This window comes from Vigna radiata, unplaced genomic scaffold, assembly GCF_000741045.1.
Source record: "Vigna radiata var. radiata cultivar VC1973A unplaced genomic scaffold, Vradiata_ver6 scaffold_100, whole genome shotgun sequence".
Classification (NCBI taxonomy): Eukaryota; Viridiplantae; Streptophyta; class Magnoliopsida; order Fabales; family Fabaceae; genus Vigna; species Vigna radiata.
In genome coordinates, this window is record NW_014544133.1 from 434,778 (window position 1) to 442,495 (window position 7,718).

Sequence of the window (7,718 nt, forward strand, 5' to 3'; positions counted from 1 at the left end):
AATCATGTTCGAATAAAATCATTATAATGCTTTTCTGGTAAATATGCTTGAATAAAAAAATTATGCAAAGTTTTGGAAACTTAATGTAAATTTTTTGATTATTTAAAATTATACAATTTTAAGTTTTTCAAAAAATAAAATTTAAAATTCCTTCTACTCTATTTTTTTATCTTTGAATCTATCATGATTCTCTACTTAAAGTATTTTCCGACAAACTTTTCTATAAGAAAATTTAAGAAGAAAAAAATAATTAATTTGTTTATAAATTAAAAAATATAAGTTAATTTGCATAAGTTTTTTTCTATAATTTTTATAACATTTTATTTTTAAATTTATGAATAAACTAATATTAAGTTAGTAATAATTTTACCCTATTTTTTCCCATTCAGAAGTAATTAAAAAAAAGAGTCAATCATGTACATAATATCTAGCAAATATGGAATTAAACTCCTAATCAGGTTGAACTTTTTTTTGTATTAATAATATCATACACCAAGCTCATAACATTAATTTAATTTGTTAGGAGATTTTAAAATTTAAAATTTCATTTGCCACTAAGAGTTTGAAAGCGTTTAACATAGTTTTGGCTATTTTTTTTGGAGAGATCTATTTTTCCTCTCAAGGACTACATTTTGTCGTAGTGTCGTAGGAGTTGAAAATTGTGCTTAATGCTATAGTTTGCGCAAAAGTTTTCGAAAATCTTATTTTCAAATTCTCTTCCATGGTCACTTCGGATAAATATAATTTTCAAATTCTTTCCAATCTCCATCCTTTTGCAGAGTTTGTAAAAAGCGTTAAAAGCATCATCCTTATGAGTTAGAAATAGGACCCAAGTTCAACTAGAAAAATCATCTACTACTACTAATCCACAACATTTACCGCTCATAAACTGAGTTCTTGTAGGTCTAAATAAATCTAATGAAGCAGCTCAAGAGGTCGTTTAGTTGAAATGGTGTTTTTACTTTTAAAAGATTTTTTTGACTTGCTTGCCCTTCATGCAAGCACTACAAAAGATTGTATCGTTGAATGATACTTTTGGCAGCCTTCTAACGAGGTCATAACGTTGCAACTTTGAGATTAATCTCATGCTTGCGTGTCTACATTTATTATGCCATGCCACTGCCTCATATTTCATAGATACTAGACATGAAATACTTTGAGACTGTAATTCATCTATGTTTATTTTATACAAGTTACCTTGCTTGTTAGCTGTAAATACTAAAGAGTATTTACACCTACAAGAGAATGTTAATTATTTAATAACTCCTAAATTTAAGTTTAATCCTACACACAAGTACTGACTAGGACAAACATTACATGGTTCAACAATTGAAACTATTTTAGAAAAAAGAAATATACTAAATGAGCAAAGTCAATACATGATTCAATAGACTAAAACACAATAATGTAAATAATTGGTTAAACCCATTCGGAGGTCCCTATTTTCGTGTTTTTGTCCCAATTTCGTCCCCTTCTTAAAATTTGTACCAATTAAGTCCCTAAGATTGAAAAATTGAAAGAAATTAACCTCTATCGTTAAATGAAGTTAACGGGGTTAAGTTCCAGGTTAGGTGTTAGGGTGAGGTGCCTTTTATTTGTTACGTGGCATGCAAAGAAGCTTTGAGCTGGCTTTTATTTGTCATGTGGCTTTTATTAGTGAATTTAAACAAAACATTAAAAAATTGGGATTTTTGTTACCCATTTTAAAAGCTTCGATTAGATTTGGAAACATGGTTTAGGGTTCGCTGTTCTTCAAAATCGAGATTGGAAAGCAATTCAAGGTTGGAAAGAGGGAAGTACGAAACGAAGACGCAAGCATGTCGATGCAACATTCTTGTTCATGGTCCACTTGCAATGATTGTCGGAAGCAATTCCGGTCTATGACCTCTCGTGGAGATGGAGGCTGGAATAGGAATGAGGGGTCACCGATTTGTCATTGTGGAGAGAAGTCTATGCTTAGGACTGCGAAGACCACTAAGAATCAAGGCAAACAATTTTGGAGTTGCCCTAGGTATAAGGGTAGAGGTGAAAATGCTGGATGCAACTATTTCAAATGGTGGAGTGATTCGGGAACTCAAGAAAGTGTTAGTTGTGAGCTGTTGGAAACAAATGATGTGAGGCTGATGAAGAATTTTGAAAATGATGAGAGGTTGATGAAGACTGTTGAAAACGAAAGGGATAACAATGTAGTTGCTGTGCAGAACATTGTTATCACTCTTGAAAAGTGGATGAAAATTTTGATTGAGGTTGTTTGTATTCTATGCGTAATCAACATGATTGCAGTGACAATGTTGATGGGAAGGGCATGATAATCTTCATAATCTCTGTCTAAGTAGTGTAGGTGTAATGTAGGGCATCCAAGAATGTAATAGTTACAGATGTTATTTTGGTTGCAATGTAGTTTTGTTGTGTTTCTTGCAAATGTAATAGTTGTAGATGTAGTTTCTAGCATTGTTCTTTTAATGATAATAGGTTGTTCTTTTAACTTGGCTGATGTTCTTGTCTTTTTAATATGGCATTCACAAGTGGTATGTTCCAATCAAATGTGTCATTGACAACTAAAAGGTTGCAATGTAATCAATCAAATTGCATCATCCAGATGGCAATGAAATCAAATTGTGTCATTCATACAAGTAATATATTCCAATCAAAAGCGATCAAATTGTAACATCCAGTGAGCAATGAAATCAAATTCTGTCATTGATACAACTAATATATTCCAATCAAAAACTTTCAAATTGTATCATCCAGATGGCAATGAAATCTGGCTTTCATATTACAAAATAGTAGACATCTAGATATTCATACAAGTAGGAATATTTATAATAATGAAATGTAAAGCATTGTTTCCAAAAGACTGTTGTAAAAACAGATGTTCCTATCTATTACATTTCCTTTCAGAAATAAAAAAACATTGTTTGATGTGCTGCACCCTAAGCTAGTGAAGTGGGTGCTTCTCCCTATGTTTGCAAAACATCTTATGAAGTGGGTGCTTCTCCTTGTGACTGCAAAACAACTTGTTCGTCTGCTTTTGGACAATGTTTTTTGTTGTGACCCACTTCCTGACACTTGCTACATCTCTTAAGCAATCCTCCTTTGGTCATCCTGGTGCTATCTTTCTTCAACTCCCACTGCTCTGACCTCCTCTTCTTCTTTGGACGACCAGGCAACTTCCTTTTTGATGGAGGCATGACATATTCATATTGGGTTACCTTCCACATGTTGTTTCCGTTAATTGGATAAATGATGGAGGAGTATATTTGTTGATATTTTGAAGTGTGAAAGCATGCAGGTATGTAGTCCTCTTCATTGAGGTTGAGAAATCTCATTGTTGTCAAGGCATGAACACAGGGTATTCCACTGAGGCTCCATTTTCTGCATGAGCATGAAGATTCATCTATGTTCACCACGTACTTGTCCCTAATGTGAGACACATGTCTAACTTCAAATAACTTTTCTACAAACTAGTTGTCAACATGAGGCAACATTAGTAATGCATAGTAGGGCCTTAAATGACTTAAATGGCTAGTACTGTGTTAAATGACTTATATCACTTTACCTGGGAATCCAGTACTGTGTTAGTAGGGCCTCCTTTTACAGTATACTCAGTATTTTTAGACAAATGACTGACTTAAATGAATTTACCCTTGACCTATTAGTGGCCCATCTCTTCATGATATAGAGTCTGATTTCCTTCAACATTGTAATAATAGGTTTTGTCCTCGTGTGAACCAAAACGCTATTAAACGCTTCTAACATGTTATTGACCAAGGTATCACATTGAGTTGTGGTTGTGAACCTTGATCTGGACCAAAACCTTCAATGTAAAAATAAGTCATACAATTACTATTTAATTTCATCAGTATCAAGAAATGAAAAGTGGGACATTGGAATACCTTGGAGCAATTGCTATCAAGTGACGAAATGCATCTTCGTTTACTTCTCTTATACTTCGCATTTCAACCTCCCATTTCTGCGGGTGTGTTGCCAGTGCTGCCTTCCACATCATCTTCTTAAGATTCTTTTCAGGGAATTTCTTCTTGAAATTGGCATATAAATGCCTTACACAATATGTGTGTGCAATTCCATGAAGTAGATCGTCTACAGCGTGTAATAGACCCTGTGAATGAGACATCAATAAGTGAGGTGATTTCAATAATGCAATTTATATCAAGTACCGCGTGATATACTTGTTATACTTGCTTTGGTTCATTGTTCTGCCTGCATAAGAATCCTACACTCTTCATTCTCAATGACCATCAAACATCGTCATCACCCTTACGAAAGTTGTACCGCCCCGATAGCCCACTTTCTTTGCTCTAAGTTGATCCATGACTCCATCTTTGCACGACCCCAAAATCAATAAATTGTGAGTTAGTATATCATCCTTAACCCCATTCCTCACCATGTCTTCGTAAACCTTCCCACCCATTTCACTGTCTCCAACCCGAACACATCAACACCATGGCACGCTGCTGACTCAAACCGCCCAAATCCAAAATCACCCAAAACAGTCCCCCAATACGCCCCATCTGCTTCAATACGCACAAAATCACATAACCAATAACCAAAAACAAAGAATAACCAAAAACAAAGAACAGTTGCCAGCACCCATACACAGAGCAAAACTCAGAAACCATTTTCTTTATTCTATTATTATTTATTCATCTGCATTAAGAGTGGCCTAGATAATGTTGCTCCCAATGACGCCATTGGGGATGGCGCGAACATAGGGCGAGAGGGTTTCTCGCTAGCGGTGTGGGGGTGAGATGAAGAGGGAGTCTCCGAGCGATTCAAGAGGGCGTGAGTCGCTGTGGAGGGCATTGTCCCTACCGATGTAAGCTTGCAGCGACTGACTTTGAGAGTGGTGGCGGCGACTTCCAATTTCGTTGGTGATGAGTCGATATTTTATACCATTAACTTAGTTTTTCGCTCCGAATTGTGTTGATGATTTGCGCTTAATTCTTAGTTATTGTGTCATTTTCACCATTTGGGCCTAATTAGACCAATAATTCATATTTTAATTAATTTGAATTATTTGAGCTTAATTATTCCTATTTCTATTTTCAGGGCAAATTTTGGAACTATACTTTGGGACTTTTGGAAGGGCACCAAGCAAATTGAAGAATTTCCANAAGGCAAATTAGATTTAATCTAGCTTAGCTTAGTGATTTAGATTTTGTTAATGAAGTTTTGTAATAATTGGGCTAATTTTGTAGAATAGGCAAAAGCCTAATAGAAAAAAAAGATGACTTGTCCCTAGGGTTTTGGGTGGATCCCACCCTAATTTTTGGAAGAGGACACACGACCCTTGAGCTACAGCCGCCACATACAAAAAACATAATTTTCTTCTTATTTTGCTGCACAAAAACGTTCTAGAGATTTATGATGGCAATGGTGTGGTTCACGTTTTTTTCTCAATGGTTCAATGAATAAAGTATTTTGACTTTTCATTGTGTGCACTTTTGATTCAAGCTTCATATCACGTCTTTGCTGGAAAGTTTTCAATGAATGGGAAATTGAGCTCACTCTTGTTAGCTTCTTGGGTTGAGTGAAGAACACTTTTGCTCTTTTCTTTTCTTTAATTTAGCTACAGCATTTTTTTTGGATATTCAAGGTGAATTCACGGTTTCCAATAGGGGGTAGAGAAGCATTAACTTGTCTTATTTGTGGAAGAGTGTTAGACACATGATGAAGAGAAACCGTGGCACAATTTTCTTGGGACCGGTTGCAGCGTCAACTTCTATGCTTTGAGGCTGGAAATAGTATCTGTGAATGAAGCAAGCTACAGGAACACTTCAAGCACATTCATTTTGTTCTTTTTGAAATGATGAAAACAGAGCCTTGGTTTTGTTGAAAGCTGGAGCACGTGGAATGTAAGAAGCTACCGAATTGATATTAACCAATTTTTATTGTTTTTATGGGTGACGAAGTGACTACATGGAAAGCATAACAATTAGCATTTGGATTTGCATTTGATTTTCGGCTGGAATGGAGGGGGCATTAATTGCTTGGGAGGAGATGTGCATTTATGATTGGGAGAAAGAACACCCGCAAATTGAGTTTTCTTTAGGAAGTGATTGGACGTTTGGCAGCAAGTAGAATTGATGGGATTTTCTTGGTTTCATTTACTTTGAAGAAGTGCTGACATTGATTAATTTCCGTGAATGAGAAATGCAAGGGTGCGGGTCCGGTGATATGATGGTGCATCAATTTAAGTTTGCTTTGAATGGAAAAATTTTCAATTAACATATTGGCTTGTTTCCGTGAAGCACTGCTGGAATATTTTATTACAATTTCATTCAATTCTTGGCTGGTGTGTGCACATGGGTTGCGGAAATTGGAAGGAGGCAGCAGCTGCCACGTTGTCCAGCAAATCACTTTTGAGTAAAAACTCTAGTCTACGTGAGTGTTGCTGCAGAGAAGAGGTTCACGGTTCCAATTTTATCAATTTTGTTTTCTTGGGTGAATACCATTTGGTCACGTGAGTGATAGGAAAAATAATGTTGTTATTTCTTTTGTTTAATTTGGTTTAAATAGTAAGTTGAATCTTTAATTTAGTTTTGNATTTAAATTAATTTGATAGAGTTAGATAGTTGTGTGTTATGGTGTTAGCGNCTAGAATTTTATTTTGTTTTGTTTGAATGTGTTGCTTGCCTTTATGTCTTTATTGAGTCTTTTAATTTTTGCAAAACCTTTTCAAAACCCCTCCCCTTTTTCCTGTTAGACTTGACGCTGAACCACAAATTTGGTCCTTGGGAGACGACCTAGGGGTCATTCCCTAGTTATACTGCACTTTAAACTGCACATCAAATTTGATTGGGCGGCGACACCCATCAGTTGGCTACGGTGGCCTTGGACTCGAGGAAGAGGAAAGGGAGGTTCGTGCGACGGTTTGGGTCGCCGGCGATGATGTGACGACGAACCTCTACAGCGGCGTAGGGTGGCGGTTTGATGGTTGGCCTTGGTGGCGGAGTTGGGTGCAGCATGCGGAAAGGGGAAAAGCTCCCTCCCGTTGACGACATCGCCGGTGGGGCTTTGGCCAGTCACGAGGATGAGCGACGAGGCTGGACATCTTGGTGGTTCATGGCGGCCGGTGGAAGTGGAAACCTCGTGGCTGCCGTCGGAGATGGGAGGCGGTGGTGTGCAGGCCCTAGCCCTAGGGCTCTTAGGATTGGAGGAGAGACTTTGAGTCTCATAAATTTTGAATGAAACATGTAAATGGGGTTTGAGAAGGACCGCTATTTTCTAAGCAAGCGTTGGGTCTGCATGGGCCGAAACAAAAAAAAAACTCCCTTTCCTCTGGCACCCCCATTTCTCATCTTCGCAGTCCCCTTTATTTTCTGCATGGACCATTGGGCCAACAAAAATAAGACAAGCAAACAAAAACACAAAAACGTTTTCTGCACCCCCTGTTTCTACTGGATCGTCCCCATCCTTCTTGGGCTTAAGCCCATTCGATTTTCCTCCTTGTAGCCCCCTATTTTCATTTTCATACCTCTTTCCACTTGGGCTTAGGCCCAATCTGTTATCAAAATTAAATTAGGTTTGCACACCCTTTTCTATTTAAGTACCTTTGCAATTTCTTTCTTTACTTTGTTGTTATTTATTTTTATTTTAAATATTTATCTACTTTTTTAAATATATGAATATCAAAAACAACAAAAATATTTTTTTTTTTAAAAAAGAGTTTAAGTGCGACCATTCCATCGGCCTCT